The 25,772-nt window shown below is 46.1% G+C and overlaps 1 long non-coding RNA gene across 1 annotated transcript; it reads left to right on the forward strand.

Annotated features, from left to right (window-relative positions):
• Positions 1-23,211: 23,211 nt before the first annotated feature.
• On the forward strand, positions 23,212-25,325 carry LOC144761418 (uncharacterized). The gene is made up of 3 exons (XR_013595711.1): positions 23,212-23,331; positions 24,789-24,839; positions 25,072-25,325. It is a non-coding gene; the product is annotated as an uncharacterized LOC144761418 (long non-coding RNA).
• Positions 25,326-25,772: the final 447 nt, after the last annotated feature.

A 25,772-nucleotide genomic window follows, 5' to 3' on the forward strand; every position in this document is an offset into this window, starting at 1 on the left:
GTTAGATTTTCCTGGGTCGGCTGTAATAGAGACCCCGTGAACCAGAGGTGGCAATTCAACTTGAATCTCATTTTTCTTTTGATTACAGGGTCGTTTAGGTGAGGGTAGTACTACGCCCTCATGATCAATATCGGATATTTCGTCCGACCCTGATTGGACGCATTCGTTGGGGGCGTTGAAGCCAGTAGGTGACACCAGAGAGCCCTTAGATGTTGCCCCACCTGATCCCTGAACATTGCAGGGAGACCTAGTAATACTATTTGAGGACAAACTCAGCGACTCTTTATTCAGGGCCTCTTCAACGTTATTTGCTTTTCTAGCGCTCCAACCGCCCCGGTCAGGTATTTCATTAGAGAAGTACTTGAGTCAGGTACCTTTTTTGTTTTCGGTCCCTGCGCTGAAACATGCAGTTTTCTTTTTCCCATACTAGCTGCGTATGGACCCGAGAGGATTCTTCGCACTCAATATACCCAGCTTAGATCAAAGGCAAAAGGAGCAGATCGCTATCCTTGTCTAGTTAGCTAGTTTACTTAAAAACACTGATTACCCCTGATTACCCCACATAAACATTCGTGAAAAGTCTTACTGGAAATAAAAGCCAAAAAGTCCTGGCCCAGCCCAGCCTCCTCTGGGAGACGACGGGCGAGACCCACGCGCCTCCTGCACTGCGGGAGGCGCCGGGTTGTTTTAAGCGCCTTCGGGCGCTGTGAAATGATGCGAACAAAGGGCGCCACATGAGGATGCCGGGAACTGGAGTCCCCTGAAGCCCAGGACAGCACCCAGCTGCAGCGTGGAAAACAGGCAGCAGACCCGTCTCAGTGGCTGAGAAGTGGGCTGAAGGCAGGTAAGTCCATTGTGGCAGTGGTGGTAGAATTTACCCGGCAAAGATCAAGGCAGAACATCTGCTTAGGGCGATAATAACCTCCAGGCCACACAGTGTCTATTCAGACCCCTCAGCAAATCAGGAGTGCAGGCTCATCCCAGTCTTTCGCTTCTGCTCTCCCTCCTCGTGCTCATGTTTCAGGTAGTGTACTGTGTGTGGGGAGAGCTTGTCGCCCAGCAATGGGGCCAGCGCAGTTTCTCGTGGCTATCTGCCGCATCGCCGCAACGCCTTCTCCTAATTCCTCAGGGCGTTTTGCCGAGCCGCCTACCTCACACTCGGGACCCGCGTGCACCCGCCAGGCCCTCGGGCGTATACGCAGCGCATCAGCGCTCCTCTCAGTCTGCCACTGCAGCGTAGCAGACCCAGCCGGCTCCGGGGCTCCGATCCTCTTATCCCCTCGCAGTACCACCGCAGCCGCAGGTTCACCGGTCCGATCCCTCAGCCTCTTCAGTCCCAAGGCTTTCAACCACCGTGTGTCAGCCGCCACTCGGCCCGCAAGCCTTCCAGCAGGCAGCAACGTCTCACGTCTGTCCCTCAGACCGCCAAGAGGCCCCCCTTGTTCACAGGGTCAGCGGTCCGCTCCCATCGATGCTCTCCTGGTCCGATAATTCCGCAGCTCAGCCCAACCTCTCCGCCATTTTGGAGATGACTCGTTTTCTTTCCATAAGCTCTAGCTTGCATAATTGCTCACCACCAGTGTATTGATTGTCTGGTTTTGAATTGACATGGGCTGGGGATATGCATTCACCATAGACAGGCACTGGGGGGATTGAGGTGTGCCTGGCCCTTCCTGGATGACTCAGAGCTAAGCTGAATGGGACTTTGTTGCATATAGAGTAGTGGGAGTAGATGTCCTTACACATGAATAGGGCCTGTCTCCCTTGCAAAATGCTGTCTCTACCCCCTGTGGTCATACTGCACCAGTGAGGACATGACTGGCTTGGACTAGGCTCAGAGACCCTTGCACAAAACAGAACAAAGACAAAATGGGGTATAAGTAGTAGACCTTAAACCCCAGAACATTAGATCACTTCTGGGCTCAAGAGGAATATTTGCCATGGAGGAGAGCTGAAAATCTGTGAGGAGGAGTACTGCCCCTTTGCTGTGGACTTTATGGGGGTTGGCCTGTAGTTACTTTTTCCTCCAAGGGAAAGACAAAGACTGGAAGTTTGCTGTGAACCTGCTTGAAGAAGAATCTCCAAGGGCCTTTGTGTGCTGGCCTCCTGTTCTGAAATCTCAGGGACACAAAGACTTCACCTCCCAGCTCTCCTGAACTCTGCTGCTAAGAGTTCCAACCTGCCAGGAGTTGTTTGTTCCAGTTCTGGGCCTCTGGAGGTTGTTCCTGCTGTTGGGAGCTGGATAAAACCTAAAGAAGTAAAAAAAATGTACGCATCACTCTTCTTGCGGCTGTTTTCCTACCTCTGCCAACTTGAGACTCCCATTTCTAACAGTGCCTCTATTGGGTTACTCCTCTGTGACTGCTCAGTGCATTACATATAATACTCCTTTGTAGCTGTTAGAAATTCGGTTTCTGGTTGACCAGAGCGTATGCCTATGCCAGGCAGAACCCACCACTCTAGTCAGGACAATACAGTTACACGGTGAAGATAATCCCTGCTAACCCCCTTGGTAGCTTGGCAGAGCAGTCAGGCTTATCACAGAGGCAATGTATAAAGCGTTTGTGCAACACACTCACACAGCGGCAACACACTAGGCACATAACAAAACAATCTCCACACTCGGATATATAAAAAATAGCCTTTGTATTATGCATACACCACATTAGAACACCATCACATACATACACTGTGCCACCAGGCACTTGTCATGACTACACAGGTGTTATATACACCGATAGGCCAATCGGACCACTGTCATACACAGTTAGGTAGGACAAGCAGTAACTACTGGTAAGGGTGCACTTAGCACAACACTATCATCCTCAGCAGTGCCACCTAGCAAGTACCTGTAGAGGGCACACATTTGTAACCCTCACTGGTAATGCAATACAACATATATATTCCCATCAAGGTATACATAACCGCCGGAGAGCAACCATCACTGTGACACCTGCGCTCTCGTTAGGGTACCTAGTGTCCGTTTGCACCAAGGAATGCAGCAAGTTAGCTGCGGGGGACTCTGTCGTGGTCTCACCCCATCTTTGACCCCAACACCGGGCCCCACAAGTAGGGACAACCCCAAATGGGAGGCTACACCCATTCCCAAGTTGGGGTGGGGAACCCTCACGGAGTCCCACACTTAGTGCTAGTAAGGCGGTAGCTGCCCACAACTGTGTGGCGCAGCTACTGCAACAGGAAGTGTCGGCTATCAGGCTGCTGGCCGCTGAAAGTGCAGCAACAAAAAGAATCCAGCGGGAGGCCCTGTCCCGGATCACCCTCAATGAGGTCTGCACCGCTGATGAACAGCTTCTCCGGCCCTACCGATCCCCACCGCTGATGGAGGACATGCCTCCTTGGGGGGCGACCAGGCAGGTCACCGTCTCCTGTCCTCAAAGTGGCAACCGCCTCTTCGGAGGCTCCACAGCTGCGGCAACTTCCGGGAGGAGCCCTCGTGATCCCGTAGATGGGCAGGGCTAACCTCTGATAGGACCAGTCACCAGGCAACATCTCTCCAGCCTGGGAGCATGTCATGAGACTCTGAGGTGACTGGAGGTTAGGGAGGGGAGAGCACTTCTACATGACAGCGCTTTCGTCCGATAGCAACTTCCAGCACCCACTCTGCGCCTCATCAGAAAACTCTCAACACCGGCTGCACCAGAAGCGCCCTTCAGTGAGCAGGGAGAAGCAGCATTCCTCTTCCTGGCATTTCCCACCTGTTGGAGGGCAGAAACACGGCAGGGGAGAGCGCACTCGCCGGAGCACTCCCTGGTGCCCCCACAAGAGTGCCTTCAATGAGAGACGGGTGAATGGCATTAACACACAATGGACACAGGTAGCACCCGCACAGGGCGCTAGCAGGCAGGCCAGCGCAATGGGGGCTGAAGTCAGAGTGACAGGCCACCTCTTAGCCCAACAGAGAGCAGATCAATCTTTCAGAAATCAAATCCAATGGCAGTTCCTGCCAGTCCTCTGGCCGGGTGCAGTCCTTGCAGTCTCTTCCTTTCCCAGCCAGCTAAACCAACATGGGGTCACAGCCCCAATATCTATACAAGGAAGTGTCTTTGTCCTCCCATGGCACAGGGCTGTGAGCCCAGTCTAAACCAGTTCTGGGGGCACTTCGCAAGTACACAACAACCTCCATTGTCGGTGTCAGCCTTAGCCCAAGACACACCATAAGGGGGTGGAGCCATCATTTTTCAGGGCAGACCAGGCCTATTCAGGTGCAAGGCAAATCTCCTTCCACCAGTCTATATGCAGCCAGGTCGATTCAGCCCAGACCTGACCCATCCAGACTCTTTGGAGCCACCGCACATCCCCAGCCCCTGCCACCCAAAGCCAGAGAGTCAATACACAACAGGCAGGCACAAAGACACATAGCCCATAGAAATGACTACTTCTAAAAGTGGCATTCTAAAATAGTGATAATACATCTGCGAACACCAATACTCAGCATTTATCAACACTATTCCAAACATACCAAACTTGATCACACTAACCCTCTCATTGCAGGAATTACCTCTGAAGCATATATCAGGGAATCCCCAATGCATCCCTATGAGAGGGCAGCCTCACAGCAGTGAGAAACCAAATAGGCTGTTTGTCACTACCAGAACATTCCACACAGTTAAGGCACATGTTCTACCTTTTACCTACACCACACCCTACCCGTAGTGCTAGCTAGAGCCTACTTTAGGGGTGACTGATATGTAGTAAAAGGGGAGTCCCAGACATGGCAACCACTTTATATGCCACGTCACAGTGGCAGTAAACTGCGCATGCAGACCCTGCAGTGGCAGAGGCCTGAGTCAGGTTTGAAAGCCTACTTTGGTGGGTGGTACAACCAGCGCTGAAAGCCCACTGGTACCATTTAATTTACTTGCCCTTGGTATATGGGATACCACTGTACAAGGGGTTGATAGGTAAATTAAATATGCCAAACAGGTGTAGCCCAATCTTACCAAGTTTACAATAGAGAGTACATGCACTTTAGCACTGATCAGCAGTGATAAAATTCCCAGGGTCCTAAAACCATCAACAACAGGTCAGAAAAATACAGGAGGGAGGCGAAAGATTTTGTGATTACCCTTTAAACAAGCATTGGCATAGCCAATAGGTCTCCCTTTTGGGACGTTATAAGTATTTAGTTATGCTGCTCAATATCCTTGGTGCAACATCATCAACTGTTGCATGGCTAAACACTTATAAGGTCCCAAAGGCGAGACCTATTGGCTATGCCAATGCTTGTTTTTAATTACTGCTGGATCTGAGACCTAAGGGGCCGCACCATTTACAGCTCTGATGCTGTGTAAGGAATAAGTAGTAAGGCCTGCGCTGGCCAGCAAACAAACCTAGAAAAGAACCTATAATGCAGAACTTTCAATTTTAAATGAGCGGAATACATCTGTTTTCAATGCATGTTACCGCCAGGAAAAACCTGGATGGAAGGGGTATCGAAAAGTGCTCAGTGCTACCCACTCCCCTCCCACGGCCATGGGAAGAAAATCCCACCTTGGCAATTTGGTGCAACCCTTTGGTCACACCAACCAACAAGCGATTTGTAACTGGGTGCGATGCTTGCTGGCTCTGATCATGAGGAAGAGAGAACTCCCACACTGATCATCGTGGACAAGGAGGCGCTCTCCACTTGCCCCGTCCCCGCATTCACGTACACGAGGGTGCATCACACACACTGCTGGTAATAAACACCCACTTCACACAACAAACCAGCATCACATTTGTCATAACATGGCACTCTCCCTTCGTTAGCAGTCTGAGAGGCCAAAGAAAGAATGTGTACGGACCCTCAACTCCACCCTACGGCGGTGAGATACCGACTAGTGTGAGGAGCAGATATCCTGGCTTCAACCCCACTCTTACCTCGCTCGAGGCACTGGTGCAAATTTGCATGCACGCATATGTTGGTATTTGTGCAGCCTATTTTAGCTGGTGGTATAACACACCGATGTAAACAGGGGTTTAGGGAAAACTCGAGCTTTTAAAATGCCTCCTACGCAGCGAAAAGCATATGCTTCAATTAGTCAGGAGGAAGCTGAGGCGATGTGAAGGTATCAGGAGGGGTGTCACGAGGGGGGGTGGGAGTGGGCGGAGGGAGAGGGGTCAAAGCATGACAAGGAAGGGGAGGCCCTCATCTGCAGAGCGGGTGCAAAAGAACCAGCAGTTCTTGTATTGTGCCTTGTGATGGTGCATTCAAGAGAGGCCCTTGCAGTGATAGTGTGGGGCCTGAGATGGCACTGCTGCAGAGCTCAGTAAGTGACACTGGGGGCCTAACGATGACGTGCACCAACAGTGACAGCGTGGGACGTTGTGTTGCTCACAGATGGTGTTTGTGGCAGCGCTGAGCAGTGATAGCCTGGGGATATTACGGGGTCAAAGTCATGGTGTTTGCAGCAAAGACCAGGACAGGAACCTGGAAGAAGAGATCAACGAACTGTAAGAGGAAGACCCGCGTGTCGGAGCCGTAACATGTCAGAGACGTCCAATCAAAGTACCACGAATTCCCGACTGAAGGACAACATGACCGAGCAGGTAAGTCGACAACACAAAGGGAATGCGGGAAATGCTAGGCAGATCTGTGACTGAACGCAAACCACATTCTTGTCACGGAATGACCAATTTATCCGCACTTTGACTCCACCCATCTCCCTGTCTGCAGTAGGAGTGGGCGTGACTGACAATGCCTGCACCCTGCTCTCCTTGAGCCTTGTTCTGTCTAATACTGGGTGTTTAGGGCCTTGTTTTTAGTGAACCAGCTTTTGTGTCATAGAATATGTCCATCTTCAGTATTACCTGTTTTATATGCTGAAAGAAGGTTGTAGAATGGATCCTTGTTCAACAAATTTGAAATGCTCTGATAGTTATGGAACAGATAGATCACTGGTATCCTGGAAAGCTATCACTCTGCACTGATAGTATTTCCAGAGGCATATTTGTTTGAATGAGTGGTGAAGGGGCTTGGTGCCACAGCCATGCAACTGTAAAGGGACAACATTGAATCAGTCAACTGTTAACTGCCAAACTTATCACTTCCCCAAGCTGGAAAAGAACACACAGGATATCTCTCTCGTGTCTCTGGATGTGTTAGACGTCTATTTCTGACCTGCACCATTAGTTGGCCATGTGAAAGCCACTGCAACCTTGGCTGTGCATTGAGATTTAGTCTTACAAAAATATTTGAACTCTTGCAGCAATAACATTACCTTTCTCATGCTACCTTGGCAAAAATGTAAACGTATGTCCATGTGCTAATATATAGTGAACCCCAAGTTTTTCTCAACCAGTAAGACTAACCAACTTACAACCTGAAAAAAGGAATAGCAACTGGTGACCTGACATTATATATCCATTGTCATGGTCTGGATCACAGAGTTGTGCCCTCTTCCTTATAACCATGAGTCCATTAAGTTATGTGGTTAGTGCCCCATTCCGAATGGCGGTGAAAAGTGCCATGGGACAAACTTGCCTGGCTCTTACTAAGCATGGCCTCATGGCTCTGTTGCACTTGTCAACTGGTATTGGGGGATTCTGTTGCCCAAGCAGAACCACACCCAGCCACTACTGGCACAATTTGCACTCTGATTGATTTAGGACTATGAAAATACATGAATATACATACAGTGTTAAAATATATGTTTGCATATGTGGTCCTGGATCATATTATTGTACACAGACTCCTTCACACTTAACTAACAGCCGTCTGCAAAAGAGCAATGGGGGAGGGGTTGTAACTCATTGAGAATTTGTGCTACAAATGACATGCAAATCTGGCGCATAACCTTGAGTTGGGATTTAATTTCAGCTCTCCCAATAATTAGATCAGTTCCTAGCATTTGGTTGTAAGCTCCTATTTGGATTTCTGGTCAGTATGGTATTTCTTTAGACTGTTTTCCAAATAAGAATACTGTAAGTAGAGTTCAGGCTCAACATGGCTGCCTCCATGATGGTTTTGTAAATGAAATCTGGTATTGATTGCTTTCTGTTTGCAGAGGAAGTGTGACAGCGTCTGGTGAACAGCAGCAGTTTCTTCACTTGGACAGGTGAGTCTTCTTTACCTCCTGCCTACCTCTTCTTCGATGCCTTGCTCTCACCATACCTCTTTGACCAAGTAACCTTAATGTTAAACTTATGAACCCTTGTAAGCATATCTCATCGGGCACACTATATGAAATAAATGGATTGGAATATTTTAAAGGCAGCCCCGTCCTATTAAAAACCTAAAATAGTGGTGTTAACATGATACTGATGTATGTTAATTTCTTTTTCCTCCAGACTCTTTGAAGTCTATGTGCACGGATAAAGGCTGGCCATCACTGGAAAACAGAACTATGAGAAGGAAGCTGGCTATAAAGATTTGCAATACTGGAAGGAGTATGGGAGTAGCTGCCCAAGTTGTTAATCTTATCTGAATGCAAAATATAACATTGTTGAAGCCACAACTTTTGTATGCATATGGTCTTGCTACAGCACAAAGCTAGCCAGAGGAATCTTTCGAAGATTTATTTTGTACAGTGAACCCCTCTCACAGTAGAGTTTAAAAAATAATCTTTCCAGAGTAGGAGAATATTGATGCTATAATTGGGACCAGATTTATGGAAGTATTGTTTTTGGTTTGCTTAAGCTTTATAATGCGGACTTGACACACAATCTTTTCAGGATTTATAAACCAGAGCAAATTGGTATTTGTTACAACACTCATCCACATGGGAAACGTTTTCAGGTTTTTCTAGGCAGAGTATTTTTTGTACTGCAAGGGGGCCCTTCCAGTAAAAAATCTAAGCTAGACACCTTTGCACCATAGTGTAAACGCATGTGCATGGTGCTCGACTGCCTAATGGTGCAGTGGTGCTAGGGAGAGGGGTAGACATGGCACTTTCCTGCTCTCTCCGTGTGATGCAACGCAGCAAATTTGGGTGTTGTGCTGCGTTAAGTGACACTATTGTAAATCTAGGCCTTACTTTAGAACTCATGGCATTGCAAATAATTCATGGTATTGTATAAAGAGGGCATATTGCATCCAAGAGGCCTGTTTTTGACAGGAAGGTTCATTGAGGAGGTGATCCTCTAAATATTTCCCTACCACCAAATCCATATTCCTAAACTAATAGTAGGACCCTGCAAGGGAATACTGGCAGTCGGCTAATGTACTTGTAACATGGAATTTTTAAGGTGTAATCAAGCCCGTAACGATTTATTATTGATCCACAGCCACGCTAAGTTATTCATTAAATCAACTGGGAGCTATCTACACTTGGCCTGCCGTTGGTATAAAAACCTGCAAGAGTTTTTCATAGCCATCTTAAAGCCCTTATGTAGTCCTTGTCTAGTAATCCACGCTCATTCTGTAGTTGTCCTAATATAATCCTAAAGAATCTATGCTCATTTTTTAGTTATCATTAAATTATCCGGAGGAATCCACACTCATCCTGAAATTATCATGGGGTCATTCCAGAGTAATCCACTTCCATCGTAAAGCAGTAATAGGATCATCCAGGAATAATCCACAATCATCCTTAAATTGTCTGGAGCCCATCCTGGAGTAATTCACACTCATCCTAAAGTTGTCAATTAGTATTCGTGGAGTTGTAAATGGTAATCACTCCCTGCCAGTGGAAGTCATCAGAACACCATCCTAGAATAGTTTTTGTGATTACAGTAAGAGTCATCCCATTTACATTTTTTCCCCTGTGGGCAGACTTCAGGTTGGTTTGGGATGACGTCCCCAGATAATTGCAGGAGAAGTCATCCAATGACTTCAGAATCACTCCAGGATGATCTTCCTTTTTGACCAGGGTAAGTGTGAGGTGTAGCCATGATGATGGTTATTTGCAAAGCCCCTATTGTATATTAACACTGCTTCATAGCACTGACATTTTGGTACCCCAGTTAGAGCATGAAAGTGAAGTGCCTGCTATTTTGGATATGATTGATTGAGTGAGTGAAAGAATCTTTATTCAAGTATACATCAGTCATAAAGATAACCAGATACACAAGGGAGTAACTCCTCCAGGCCGGGGTCCACCCTCGTCTTCTGAAACTTAAAAATATCACTACACCCACAATATAAAGTGCAAACTGGGTGGAACTTGGAGTCCCACAAACGTACGAGTGATGATGACCTTGGGATTAGGGCGGGGGAGTATTTGACAAACTGAATCCACTAGGTTACCTTCGTCCGCATACCTCCCCCCAAAACACCTTTCTGTGGTCCAATGCGGAGTAAAGAAATTAAGCCAGGGGTGCAGGCCTCACTTTACAACCGCTGCTTGCATTGCTCGACTCGTTAAGGCAGTGGCAACGCAAGGTTACCCTGAGCCCCAATGCAAGAAAACACGTATGTCCTGGTTTTTAGTTGTTAAAAAAGACAGGCTCTTGGCTGAAGTGGACTTCTCCATAGACGTTTTAATGTATGGGCAAACAACGGAATTTCCCAGGGCCACCGCGTTCCAAGAGGCGCACTGGAACATTACATTTCTCTTAATTCAACATGTCTATTCCACTTGGTTATCTAAAATTCCCCCTACCCTTTGTCATCGTGAGGTTCTTTTTATTGTGTGCATATTTTAAGACAATTTAGTATCGTTTACATAAAATGGGCTTGCATTAACTGGATATTGGTAATACAATTGTATTTATCTGAACAGGGCCCCCCAAATCGGGTCTTGCCCAAGCCCCCGAAATTCTTCAAGCTCACACTGGACCCCTCGTCCCTGGGCACCCGGTGCCACTCCACCTGTTGCACTATTGATATCTACGACCCGCACAAAGGCACCAGCAAAGAAGTAACAGTTAAGTTTCAAAGCCCACGCCCCAGAGGGCAGCCTGCCCAACACAGCAGCATTTAAGAGTAATCCATGCACGGAGCCATACCTTGTCCTCGGACCTGGTCCAGTACAGGAGCTATAAATCATGGCGCCATTGCATCCACGCTGAGCTTCATTTATAACTTAGCACAAGGAAATATAACACCATAGCCTCTTACAGCTGAGCCTTATCAGGAGACGATTAGCACCCTATAGAAGAACATAACACAGCATAACATTGGGCAGCAAACCACAACACAACATACGACATAGCGCTCCATTCCAACACAGCACGAGATAATGCAAACTTGGCAGACAAATTGCACCACAGCAAACTGTGCAGATAGCAAGCCCTGCACAGAGAACATTGTAAACATTACGTCGTGCCCGCTGGCACAAACAAAGGGGGTGATGCCATGACTCTTACCGAGCCGCAGAAACATATCAGAACGGGGACATTTCCAGGCAGATAATATTTCTCCTCAAACAATCAAGAATGAACTATGGGTTGAAAAGGCAGATTCTCACACGCTGACGTACCACAGCATGTAGAAGACAAACCAACCATGGCCTCGTTCTTTCCAAACTATAAACTGACAGGCAGCTCAGCATCATAAACTACCCAAATGACGAAACCAGCAGGAGACCCAGGCTCCAGACACCAACTCACACGCAAACTTCATGCAGTTACCAACACACTCCAAGAACACAAGTATACGCTTACGCAAACCATCCATGCTCCCACGACCCTCCCCCAAACACACATAGGGCTACAAAAACACATTTTTTTTGGACCTCTTGCATTTTGCACAAATAAAAACACCCACACTCCTCACGCTTCCTTGTGGCATGCAATACATACGTTCTCCTCAAGTGGGTAGACTCGCAGCCTTGTCTCGTTTCCCAGGACAAAGTTTAACTAGCTTATCCAGTCCATGCTTTTGCTTTGCATTCTGGGGCTTGTAGTCTTGTTAGACCCATTTTAAAACCAGGACTACAAGTCCCAGTTTAGAAAGAAAACCCAAGAGTAGCTACTTGGGCATGGGCGTTGGAAATTTCACTTGCACCGTCTTTACATTTCCTTGTCAGTATTTCCACGCGCACAAATGCACTGCTAAAGTTTAAAGTATCTCTTTCTTCACCGAGACAACCATCCGAAACTTATGGGAGCACGCCCACCAAACACACTACACCTTCAACCATATGGAAGGCGTTCCACTCCCACGCAAAATGCGAGCTGCATCATTCTCTGAAGCCCATTTCACCAATGGCCACCCATTTGATTCCGTCACAAATCAGTAGTAAGACAGGATCCCCTTATCCACAGCCCACATGCCTAAGAATCCGCACCGATGGTTCTACCTCTCCCCAGAAGAGATGCTCCCGGTATTAACTCCTCCTCCAGACCATCCCGAAAAAAACATGAGGCGGGACAGACTCTTTCACAAATCAGAACAAACCCCTCCACTTTACAAACATCTGCTGAGCGTCTAACTGCATGCAAAATAACACACCCACAAACGCATCTAGAGACAGAGGTGCACACAACAACGCAGACACGCTCACTGGTTAAAAACGGGCATACAAAGTTCTACACATACAAAGGACTCACACGCCTGCATTTGAAGGCGAACAAACGCAGACTCGCATTTCAGTCCTTGTATAAACACATGAACAGTTGACATTTTTTCTCCCTGGCCCCTTCCAAACGGGGGAACCCCCTCATGAAATGGACCTCTACCTCCCCCCAAAAACCTTGGTTGCTTTATCTCAAGTTTCACAACGGCTCTTAAACCGCATCCATACACAGGAAAGCTTTTTATAATTATGCAGCATGTTTTACACGTGGTGGTGTCTGAAATCTCATTCTCACGGTATCGCGTTTAAATGTATCCCATTTTATTTACAAGATTAAGACAAAGAAAACAAGAGGTGAACATCAAGCTGTGGCTGCTAAAGTTAAAGCGACGCTGAGAGCACCACTCAAAGGTGCTTCAGTGGCGCGTGCCGCTGGAAGTCCATGTATGGCGTTTACCTTGCGGGAGCCAGCGCGATAATTACTAACAGATGGCGCTGCTGCTGGCTCCCGTGAGGTAAACGCCATACATGCACGAGCACTAATAGGAAACCGTGCAAAACATGCACGAGTTTCAACTCAAGCCTGAAGCGATTACAAGAGGTCCCTCCTAGCAGTGCTTACGCACTGCGTAGGCAAGACCTAAAAAGGGCCAGGTCCACTTGTAGTTTAACAGTGTTTACAGTGGATTACTCCTCTTAATCTCCTGGGAAGAATGCAATACTTTTAGATGATTTAGCAGTGCCTCCAAATGTTTACTGTAGTACTGGTGTTGCATAAACTGAGTCTCTGGCTCAGCTTTACAAGGTTTGTTTTCACACCGACGGGAGACACAAGTTAGCTTTGACCAGTGCACCAGCGCTGAAATGTAAGACAGATTACTGTATCTCCACAGAACTCCATACAATTTAGAAATGAGGTGGTGTCAATGTTTTTGGGTTACTGACAGGGAGAATTGGTAATCCATATGATAATGAATTACACACTCAAGCTCACTAGAAACGGAATATGTATTTCAACATATTTATTTTAAAATTGTTGTTTTAAAATGCTGGGATCTAGTGCACATGCTTCTGGTAACATCACAGAAGATATTAAAAAGCAGCTAAGCATTTTAATGGCAGTGAAAACAAGGGATAATCATAACATCACAATGTATTCCCTTAAACCTTCACTGCTATGCTAGTTCTAGCAAAAGAATACATAATAAGCCTGAGTTTTGGAGGTGGTGCAAATACCTGGGCAACAGGGTTGTCTGTTTGGAATAGCTTGTCAGAACTTTTGAGCACTAGGCCAAGAGCTAGGAGCTTGTGTCTATGAGAGATAACAATTTCGGCACTAGTTTGTGAAGGCAGAATGGAACTCTTCGCAGAGTTGCGGGGAGTCTTGCTCGAGGCTTCTTAGATCCAGAGGGAATCTAGTGCGGAACTCATCTTGATCAGCGATCCGTGTCTGTGACTTAGGTGAAGTTTCTCTTTTAATTAAGTGGTCAGGTGGCAGTCCGTCTATATTGTCTGTTATCTAAGATGGAATTTGCAATGTCACCTCAGGAATGTTTTGACAAAATCATATACATCAGTGGATGTACTAATAAGGTAAAGAAATATGTCAATATAGACTACATTTTTTGGGTTATGATTGTTGTATGACCTTGAAAAAGGCACTTGTCCCTAACTGATGCAGCACTGAAGGTTTTGTTAATGTCTATATCTGAATGACTTGATACATTCACAGTTATTGGAAAGATAGGCACAGCCTATATATGCATCAAAGGCAGTCATGTTGATGATGCTGCACAAAATGACGAGAAATGGCAGCCTCACTTGTCAAAGATGACAGCCTCCATGGTCTAAGATGAAGGCCTCCATTACCTAGGATGGATTTTGGCAAAAGGTGAACAAGCTGGTGATGTACAGTAAAAATAACATAAAGGGCTATACCTACCACATGGCCCCAATGCCATTACCAAATAACCAGTCAGTTGGCAGTGAAGAAGGGTCATTCATTTATTAAGCAAATACTCTATAGAGGAGCCTCTCCAACCCTCACCCATCAGGTGCTCAGAGAAGACTGCTGGCTCACAGTCAAAACCAAACATCTATACTTTCAGTTCAACACATAAAGTCACCGTAAATGGAAAAACACCACTCGGCCCTTGGACCCCAGGGAAGGACCATATATGGCACACATGATTGGTTCAAAGCTTTACTATTTATTACTGGGAAGGTCAGGAGGGATGACTCCCTTTCGTACTGGTGCCCGGGAGTGTAGGCACGGCGCCTCCAGGAATGCGCTTATCGCACCCAAAGCCAGATGCGACCTTGAGTCCCAGGACAGAGGGAAAACAGTTACTTTCAGCTGCTCTCAGTAACTCAAATGTACTGGGACTTGCCAACTACTGCAGAGTAACACATGATCACAGCTTGTGTTCTGACACAGAGAGAAGAAGATGGCATCTGTATGGTTCTCGGCCTAGTCTATTAGTATAGAACGAATGAAAAAATAAACCTTTTCTTATCGGCTAAAGCATATATGGGTTATGTTGTGTGCATATTAAGCAAAGAGGATATATAGATAAGATACATCATGCTAACACAATATATATGTCCGATACTCCTCGTGTATGAAAAATCAAATTATTATCCTTCGGAACGGCCCTTTTAGCATGATGTAGCTAACTAAAATGGTTCAGTCTTCAAATATCCCTTCATCAATCTGCATTATATCCTTTATTTCTTGCTGTGCTAATTGGGCTTTCACCGCCGCTGGGGAAGGACCGGCCACAGAGGAGATGAGTTTAGCAGCACAGTAAGAGCAACATGCAGGCCCACATTGTATGCAAAGGCAACAGGTGAATATGATACCGGCTATACCTGCCAGCACCATCAGAATCTTTCATCCCCAAGTGAACAACAGACCCCAGAGCCAACCAGAGAGGGATAATCATAACATCACAATTTATTCCCTTAAACCTTCACTGCTATGCTAGTTCTAGCAAAAGAATACATAATAAGCCTGAGTTTTGGAGGTGGTGCAAATACCTGGGCAACAGGGTTGTCTGTTTGGAATAGCTTGTCAGAACTTTTGAGCACTAGGCCAAGAGCTAGGAGCTTGTGTCTATGAGAGATAACAATTTCGGCACTAGTTTGTGAAGGCAGAATGGAACTCTTCGCAGAGTTGCGGGGAGTCTTGCTCGAGGCTTCTTAGATCCAGAGGGAATCTAGTGCGGAACTCATCTTGATCAGCGATCTGTGTCTGTGACCTAGGTGAAGTTTCTCTTTTAATTAAGTGGTCAGGTGGCAGTCCGTCTATATTGTCTGTTATCTAAGATGGAATTTGCAATGTCACCTCAGGAATGTTTTGACAAAATCATATACATCAGTGGATGTACTAATAAGGTAAAGAAATATGTCAATATAGACTACATTTTTTGGGTTATGATTGTTGTATGACCTTGAAAAAGGTACTTGTCCCTAACTGATGCAGCACTGAAGGTTTTGTTAATGTCTATATCTGAATGACTTGATACATTCATAGTTATTGGAAAGATAGGCACAGCCGATATATGCATCAAAGGCAGTCATGTTGATGATGCTGCACAAAATGACGAGAAATGGCAGCCTCACTTGTCAAAGATGACAGCCTCCATGGTCTAAGATGAAGGCCTCCATTACCTAGGATGGATTTGGGCCAAAGGTGAACAAGCTGGTGATGTACAGTAAAAATAACATAAAGGGCTATACCTACCACATGGCCCCAATGCCTTTACCAAATAACCAGTCAGTTGGCAGTGAAGAAGGGTCAGTCATTTATTAAGCAAATACTCTATAGAGGAGCCTCTCCAACCCTCACCCATCAGGTGCTCAGAGAAGACTGCTGGCTCACAGTCAAAACCAAACATCTATACTTTCAGTTCAACACATAAAGTCACCGTAAATGGAAAAACACCACTCGGCCCTTGGACCCCAGGGAAGTACCATATATGGCACACATGATTGGTTCAAAGCTTTACTATTTATTACTGGGAAGGTCAGGAGGGATGACTCCCTTTCGTCCTGGTGCCCGGGAGTGTAGGCACGGCGCCTCCAGGAATGCGCTTATCGCACCCAAAGCCAGATGCGACCTTGAGTCCCAGGACAGAGGGAAAACAGTTACTTTCAGCTGCTCTCAGTAACTCAAATGTACTGGGACTTGCCAACTACTGGAGAGTAACACATGATCACAGCTTGTGTTCTGACACAGAGAGAAGAAGATGGCATCTGTATGGTTCTCGGCCTACTCTATTAGTATGGAACGAATGAAAAAATAAACCTTTTCTTATCGGCTAAAGGATATATGGGTTATGTTGTGTGCATATTAAGCAAAGAGGATATATAGATAAGACACATCATGCTAACACAATATATATATGTCTGATACTCCTCGTGTATGAAAAATCTAATTTTTATCCCTCGGAACGGCCCTTTTAGCATGATGTAGCTAACTAAAATGGTTCAGTCTTCAAATATCCCTTCATCAATCTGCATTATATCCTTTATTTCTTGCTGAGCTAATTGGGCTTTCACCGCTGCTGGGGAAGGACCGGCCACAGAGGAGATGAGTTTAGCAGCACAGTAAGAGCAACATGCAGGCCCACATTGTATGCAAAGGCAACAGGTGAATATGATACCGGCTATACCTGCCAGCACCATCAGAATCTTTCATCCCCAAGTGAACAACAGACCCCAGAGCCAACCAGAGAGGGACCAGGTACCAGTTTCTGCATGCACTTCAGACGCCAATCGATGTAACTTTTGAATGGCCAAATGAACAGAGGGGGCGGAGTCAGGGATGTATATACAACAGAAACTGCTGATCACGCGGCATGCTCCTCCTCGATCAGCCAAGATAACATCTAAACCCATACGATTCCGAAGCGAAACGAGCCTCGTTGCTTGTAGCTCTACAGTTAAATTGGTCAATATGCCCGCAGTAGTGTTAACCACCCTTTCAACTACTCTGGACAAACGCCGTACTTGCTAGTGATTATGGGTCCCCAAATAGGAAATACTCCCTTTACGATGTCAATGAAATGCTGTTCAGGGGTATCTGTTTGGTCTATCTCTGTGGTATCTATCTCTCTTTTATTCCTAGTAGGTGGCAGGCTTCATTTATCTAAACGATGTTCCTTGTGATAATTAGAAGGGGCTATATAAACTGGAGGGTACAAGAAAGACAGGTAACAACCGCCGGCCCAGCCGCAGGGAAGTCAAGTATAGGCATTTTCTCCACAGATGAAGTATACATTAGGGGGAGTCAACAATGGTGGACCACTAAAGCTACGTAACCGATAGGTATAATTGCATCGACTTTCCCCTACCGAGATGTATCCTGCTCCCTGAACACAAAATGCAGAGGTACTGTTTAATATAGGTACTGGAATAGCCCTATCATCGTAACATTTCTTTCTTTAAATTGTTGAAAATACTGGGTGAAATGAAACTCTGCAAAATCCAAAATTTCATTCTTTAACCAGGTGATGTTTTCATATATCGTATACATATTCATACACGCATTTGGATCTAAGGATCCCTCCCCATCATTTCCCTCGGGGTCAATTCCTTGGTGTACTTCTATATATGCTAGACTCATCTCATAATCCTTCTCCGAATATCTTTGAGTATCTACTGCATAATGCATATACATCATAGAGAGTAATTTGAACCAAGCTTCACAAATTCCTAAATAAGACAGGGGTAAAGATATAAATAAATCGTGCTTGTGCATAACAGAGGGCAGAAGGCCACAGACCCAACAATTAGTAGTATTGGTAGTACTGTGTGTTTGATGAAGCATTTAGACAAATACATTTTTCGTGTAAGTCTGACGATGCCTTTCCTTATGTGGGTCCAAGGTATAAAATACATGTTCTGGAGGCAGGGTAGCTGTTCCTAAGATAGTATGCATAGGTTGGCGAAATTCTAAATATACAAACACTCTCATTAATATTATTAACAAGGTTGCTTTAATGTCCACAAATGCAACCTTAACACGTTGGGTCCAACTAGAAAAGAAAGGCATATTAACAGGGAAGTGACGTGGTGCAAAAGGACGCTCCTCTTCGGGGACAAAACGAGCAAAAGGGTACGTGCTAGCTAAAAGTCCAAAAATAAACTCAGGCAATGCAGTCCAACCTGCAGAGGGTGCTTGTTTCCTGTGTCTATCTAGAGCCTCACAGGCAGGCTCCTATCGTTCATCACAAATAAGACCAAGTAAATTTCTCATGTTGGAGTTATGTTCTCACACAACCCTTGAAGAAAACACAACCTGGGCCCTTTTAAACAAAAAAATTCAGTCTTTCTTTCTGAACAGAGCAAGCAAATGTTCAAGGCTCTTAGTGCGTTCAGTCCAGTGTCTCGCTCAGAACCCCAGAAGTGTATCTAACAAACCCTAGTACTCAAGTCTCTCCCTATCTCCTACCATCTTTTTGTATGGAAGATGGCCAGGCGATTCCTGCTGTTGGGAGCTGGATAAAACCTAAAGAAGTAAAAAAAATGTACGCATCACTCTTCTTGCGGCTGTTTTCCTACCTCTGCCAACTTGAGACTCCCATTTCTAACAGTGCCTCTATTGGGTTACTCCTCTGTGACTGCTCAGTGCATTACATATAATACTCCTTTGTAGCTGTTAGAAATTCGGTTTCTGGTTGACCAGAGCGTATGCCTATGCCAGGCAGAACCCACCACTCTAGTCAGGACAATACAGTTACACGGTGAAGATAATCCCTGCTAACCCCCTTGGTAGCTTGGCAGAGCAGCCAGGCTTATCACAGAGGCAATGTATAAAGCGTTTGTGCAACACACTCACACAGCGGCAACACACTAGGCACATAACAAAACAATCTCCACACTCGGATATATAAAAAATAGCCTTTGTATTATGCATACACCACATTAGAACACCATCACATACATACACTGTGCCACCAGGCACTTGTCATGACTACACAGGTGTTATATACACCGATAGGCCAATCGGACCACTGTCATACACAGTTAGGTAGGACAAGCAGTAACTACTGGTAAGGGTGCACTTAGCACAACACTATCATCCTCAGCAGTGCCACCTAGCAAGTGCCTGTAGAGGGCACACATTTGTAACCCTCACTGGTAATGCAATACGACATATATATTCCCATCAAGGTATACATAACCGCCTGAGAGCAACCATCACTGTGACACCTGCGCTCTCGTTAGGGTACCTAGTGTCCGTTTGCACCAAGGAATGCAGCAAGTTAGCTGCGGGGGACTCTGTCGTGGTCTCACCCCATCTTTGACCCCAACACCGGGCCCCACAAGTAGGGACAACCCCAAATGGGAGGCTACACCCATTCCCAAGTTGGGGTGGGGAACCCTCAAGGAGTCCCACACTTAGTGCTAGTAAGGCGGTAGCTGCCCACAACTGTGTGGCGCAGCTACTGCAACAGGAAGTGTCGGCTATCAGGCTGCTGGCCGCTGAAAGTGCAGCAACAAAAAGAATCCAGCGGGAGGCCCTGTACCGGATCACCCTCAATGAGGTCTGCACCGCTGATGAACAGCTTCTCCGGCCCTACCGATCCCCACCGCTGATGGAGGACATGCCTCCTTGGGGGGCGACCAGGCAGGTCACCGTCTCCTGTCCTCAAAGTGGCAACCGCCTCTTCGGAGGCTCCACAGCTGCGGCAACTTCCGGGAGGAGCCCTCGTGATCCCGTAGATGGGCAGGGCTAACCTCTGATAGGACCAGTCACCAGGCAACATCTCTCCAGCCTGGGAGCATGTCATGAGACTCTGAGGTGACTGGAGGTTAGGGAGGGGAGAGCACTTCTACATGACAGCGCTTTCGTCCGATAGCAACTTCCAGCACCCACTCTGCGCCTCATCAGAAAACTCTCAACACCGGCTGCACCAGAAGCGCCCTTCAGTGAGCAGGGAGAAGCAGCATTCCTCTTCCTGGCATTTCCCACCTGTTGGAGGACAGAAACACGGCAGGGGAGAGCGCACTTGCCGAAGCACTCCCTGGTGCCCCCACAAGAGTGCCTTCAATGAGAGACGGGTGAATGGCATTAACACACAATGGACACAGGTAGCACCCGCACAGGGCGCTAGCAGGCAGGCCAGCGCAATGGGGGCTGAAGTCAGAGTGACAGGCCACCTCTTAGCCCAACAGAGAGCAGATCAATCTTTCAGCAATCAAATCCAATGGCAGTTCCTGGCAGTCCTCTGGCCGGGTGCAGTCCTTGCAGTCTCTTCCTTTCCCAGCCAGCTAAACCAACATGGGGTCACAGCCCCAATATCTATACAAGGAAGTGTCTTTGTCCTCCCATGGCACAGGGCTCTGAGCCCAGTCTAAACCAGTTCTGGGGGCACTTCGCAAGTACACAACAACCTCCATTGTCGGTGTCAGACTTAGCCCAAGACACACCATAAGGGGGTGGAGCCATCATTTTTCAGGGCAGACCAGGCCTATTCAGGTGCAAGGCAAATCTCCTTCCACAAGTCTATATGCAGCCAGGTCGATTCAGCCCAGACCTGACCCATCCAGACTCTTTGGAGCCACCGCACATCCCCAGCCCCTGCCACCCAAAGCCAGAGAGTCAATACACAACAGGCAGGCACAAAGACACATAGCCCATAGAAATGACTACTTCTAAAAGTGATTCAGAAAAGGGGGTGGTGATGAACAGAGTGTCTGAATTAAGCAGACCACTCTTACCCAGTCCAAAGATCAGGGATTGATCCATCACCGTTATTTCTGAATCATTACTTCTAAAAGTGGCATTCTAAAATAGTGATAATACATCTGCGAACACCAATACTCAGCATTTATCAACACTATTCCAAACATACCAAACTTGATCACACTAACCCTCTCATTGCAGGAATTACCTCTGAAGCATATATCAGGGAATCCCCAATGCATCCCTATGAGAGGGCAGCCTCACAGCAGTGAGAAACCAAATAGGCTGTTTGTCACTACCAGAACATTCCACACAGTTAAGGCACATGTTCTACCTTTTACCTACACCACACCCTACCCGTAGTGCTAGCTAGAGCCTACTTTAGGGGTGACTGATATGTAGTAAAAGGGGAGTCCCAGACATGGCAACCACTTTATATGCCACGTCACAGTGGCAGTAAACTGCGCATGCAGACCCTGCAGTGGCAGAGGCCTGAGTCAGGTTTGAAAGCCTACTTTGGTGGGTGGTACAACCAGCGCTGAAAGCCCACTGGTACCATTTAATTTACTTGCCCTTGGTATATGGGATACCACTGTACAAGGGGTTGATAGGTAAATTAAATATGCCAAACAGGTGTAGCCCAATCTTACCAAGTTTACAATAGAGAGTACATGCACTTTAGCACTGATCAGCAGTGATAAAATTCCCAGGGTCCTAAAACCATCAACAACAGGTCAGAAAAATATAGGAGGGAGGCGAAAGATTTTGTGATTACCCTTTAAACAAGCATTGGCATAGCCAATAGGTCTCCCTTTTGGGACGTTATAAGTATTTAGTTATGCTGCTCAATATCCTTGGTGCAACATCATCAACTGTTGCATGGCTAAACACTTATAAGGTCCCAAAGGCGAGACCTATTGGCTATGCCAATGCTTGTTTTTAATTACTGCTGGATCTGAGACCTAAGGGGCCGCACCATTTACAGCTCTGATGCTGTGTAAGGAATAAGTAGTAAGGCCTGCGCTGGCCAGCAAACAAACCTAGAAAAGAACCTATAATGCAGAACTTTCAATTTTAAATGAGCGGAATACATCTGTTTTCAATGCATGTTACCGCTAGGAAAAACCTGGATGGAAGGGGTATCGAAAAGTGCTCAGTGCTACCCACTCCCCTCCCACGGCCATGGGAAGAAAATCCCACCTTGGCAATTTGGTGCAACCCTTTGGTCACACCAACCAACAAGCGATTTGTAACTGGGTGCGATGCTTGCTGGCTCTGATCATGAGGAAGAGAGAACTCCCACACTGATCATCGTGGACAAGGAGGCACTCTCCACTTGCCCCGTCCCCGCATTCACGTACACGAGGGTGCATCACACACACTGCTGGTAATAAACACCCACTTCACACAACAAACCAGCATCACATTTGTCATAACATGGCACTCTCCCTTCGTTAGCAGTCTGAGAGGCCAAAGAAAGAATGTGTACGGACCCTCAACTCCACCCTACGGCGGTGAGATACCGACTAGTGTGAGGAGCAGATATCCTGGCTTCAACCCCACTCTTACCTCGCTCGAGGCACTGGTGCAAATTTGCATGCACGCATATGTTGGTATTTGTGCAGCCTATTTTAGCTGGTGGTATAACACACCGATGTAAACAGGGGTTTAGGGAAAACTCGAGCTTTTAAAATGCCTCCTACGCAGCGAAAAGCATATGCTTCAATTAGTCAGGAGGAAGCTGAGGCGATGTGAAGGTATCAGGAGGGGTGTCACGAGGGGGGGTGGGAGTGGGCGGAGGGAGAGGGGTCAAAGCATGACAAGGAAGGGGAGGCCCTCATCTGCAGAGCGGGTGCAACAGAACCAGCAGTTCTTGTATTGTGCCTTGTGATGGTGCATTCAAGAGAGGCCCTTGCAGTGATAGTGTGGGGCCTGAGATGGCACTGCTGCAGAGCTCAGTAAGTGACACTGGGGGCCTAACGATGACGTGCACCAACAGTGACAGCGTGGGACGTTGTGTTGCTCACAGATGGTGTTTGTGGCAGCGCTGAGCAGTGATAGCCTGGGGATATTACGGGGTCAAAGTCATGGTGTTTGCAGCAAAGACCAGGACAGGAACCTGGAAGAAGAGATCAACGAACTGTAAGAGGAAGACCCGCGTGTCGGAGCCGTAACATGTCAGAGACGTCCAATCAAAGTACCACGAATTCCCGACTGAAGGACAACAGGACCGAGCAGGTAAGTCGACAACACAAAGGGAATGCGGGAAATGCTAGGCAGATCTGTGACTGAACGCAAACCACATTCTTGTCACGGACTGACCAATTTATCCGCACTTTGACTCCACCCATCTCCCTGTCTGCAGTAGGAGTGGGCGTGACTGACAATGCCTGCACCCTGCTCTCCTTGAGCCTTGTTCTGTCTAATACTGGGTGTTTAGGGCCTTGTTTTTAGTGAACCAGCTTTTGTGTCATAGAATATGTCCATCTTCAGTATTACCTGTTTTATATGCTGAAAGAAGGTTGTAGAATGGATCCTTGTTCAACAAATTTGAAATGCTTTGATAGTTATGGAACAGATAGATCACTGGTATCCTGGAAAGCTATCACTCTGCACTGATAGTATTTCCAGAGGCATATTTGTTTGAATGAGTGGTGAAGGGGCTTGGTGCCACAGCCATGCAACTGTAAAGGGACAACATTGAATCAGTCAACTGTTAACTGCCAAACTTATCACTTCCCCAAGCTGGAAAAGAACACACAGGATATCTCTCTCGTGTCTCTGGATGTGTTAGACGTCTATTTCTGACCTGCACCATTAGTTGGCCATGTGAAAGCCACTGCAACCTTGGCTGTGCATTGAGATTTAGTCTTACAAAAATATTTGAACTCTTGCAGCAATAACATTACCTTTCTCATGCTACCTTGGCAAAAATGTAAACGTATGTCCATGTGCTAATATATAGTGAACCCCAAGTTTTTCTCAACCAGTAAGACTAACCAACTTACAACCTGAAAAAAGGAATAGCAACTGGTGACCTGACATTATATATCCATTGTCATGGTCTGGATCACAGAGTTGTGCCCTCTTCCTTATAACCATGAGTCCATTAAGTTATGTGGTTAGTGTCCCATTCCGCATGGCGGTGAAAAGTGCCATGGGACAAACTTGCCTTGCTCTTACTAAGCATGGCCTCATGGCTCTGTTGCACTTGTCAACTGGTATTGGGGGATTCTGTTGCCCAAGCAGAACCACACCCAGCCACTACTGGCACAATTTGCACTCTGATTGATTTAGGACTATGAAAATACATGAATATACATACAGTGTTAAAATATATGTTTGCATATGTGGTCCTGGATCATATTATTGTACACAGACTCCTTCACACTTAACTAACAGCCGTCTGCAAAAGAGCAATGGGGGAGGGGTTGTAACTCATTGAGAATTTGTGCTACAAATGACATGCAAATCTGGCGCATAACCTTGAGTTGGGATTTAATTTCAGCTCTCCCAATAATTAGATCAGTTCCTAGCATTTGGTTGTAAGCTCCTATTTGGATTTCTGGTCAGTATGGTATTTCTTTAGACTGTTTTCCAAATAAGAATACTGTAAGTAGAGTTCAGGCTCAACATGGCTGCCTCCATGATGGTTTTGTAAATGAAATCTGGTATTGATTGCTTTCTGTTTGCAGAGGAAGTGTGACAGCGTCTGGTGAACAGCAGCAGTTTCTTCACTTGGACAGGTGAGTCTTCTTTACCTCCTGCCTACCTCTTCTTCGATGCCTTGCTCTCACCATACCTCTTTGACCAAGTAACCTTAATGTTAAACTTATGAACCCTTGTAAGCATATCTCATCGGGCACACTATATGAAATAAATGGATTGGAATATTTTAAAGGCAGCCCCGTCCTATTAAAAACCTAAAATAGTGGTGTTAACATGATACTGATGTATGTTAATTTCTTTTTCCTCCAGACTCTTTGAAGTCTATGTGCACGGATAAAGGCTGGCCATCACTGGAAAACAGAACTATGAGAAGGAAGCTGGCTATAAAGATTTGCAATACTGGAAGAGGACTAAAGAAAACTCTGAATCTAAAAACAAAAATTGAAGTTGCTGGCTTTCATTAAGCCTTTTTGTTCTTTTTGTATTATTCTGGCATTTTTCCCCTCTTGAACAGTGTCCTGGACTTTCTCTATGTTCTCTTGTTCAGTATCCTGGCTCCTATGAGGCCACAGGTGTGTTTTAGATCAATAAAATTACATCTTAACACATCCCCTTTGATGCTTTTTCATTTAATTATTACTTTTTTCAGTCTTTTGCCACTGGTCACCACATTAAACCGCTTCAGCTAATGCTCTGTACCTCAAAGTAAGGCAAGTCCCAGTGAGTCAGGAGTATGGGAGTAGCTGCCCAAGTTGTTAATCTTATCTGAATGCAAAATATAACATTGTTGAAGCCACAACTTTTGTATGCATATGGTCTTGCTAAAGCACAAAGCTAGCCAGAAGGAATCTTTCGAAGATTTATTTTGTACAGTGAACCCATCTCACAGTAGAGTTTAAAAAATAATCTTTCCAGAGTAGGAGAATATTGATGTTATAATTGGGACCAGATTTATGGAAGTATTGTTTTTGGTTTGCTTAAGCTTTATAATGCGGACTTGACACACAATC

This window comes from Lissotriton helveticus, chromosome 6, assembly GCF_964261635.1.
Source record: "Lissotriton helveticus chromosome 6, aLisHel1.1, whole genome shotgun sequence".
Lineage (NCBI taxonomy): Eukaryota > Metazoa > Chordata > Amphibia > Caudata > Salamandridae > Lissotriton > Lissotriton helveticus.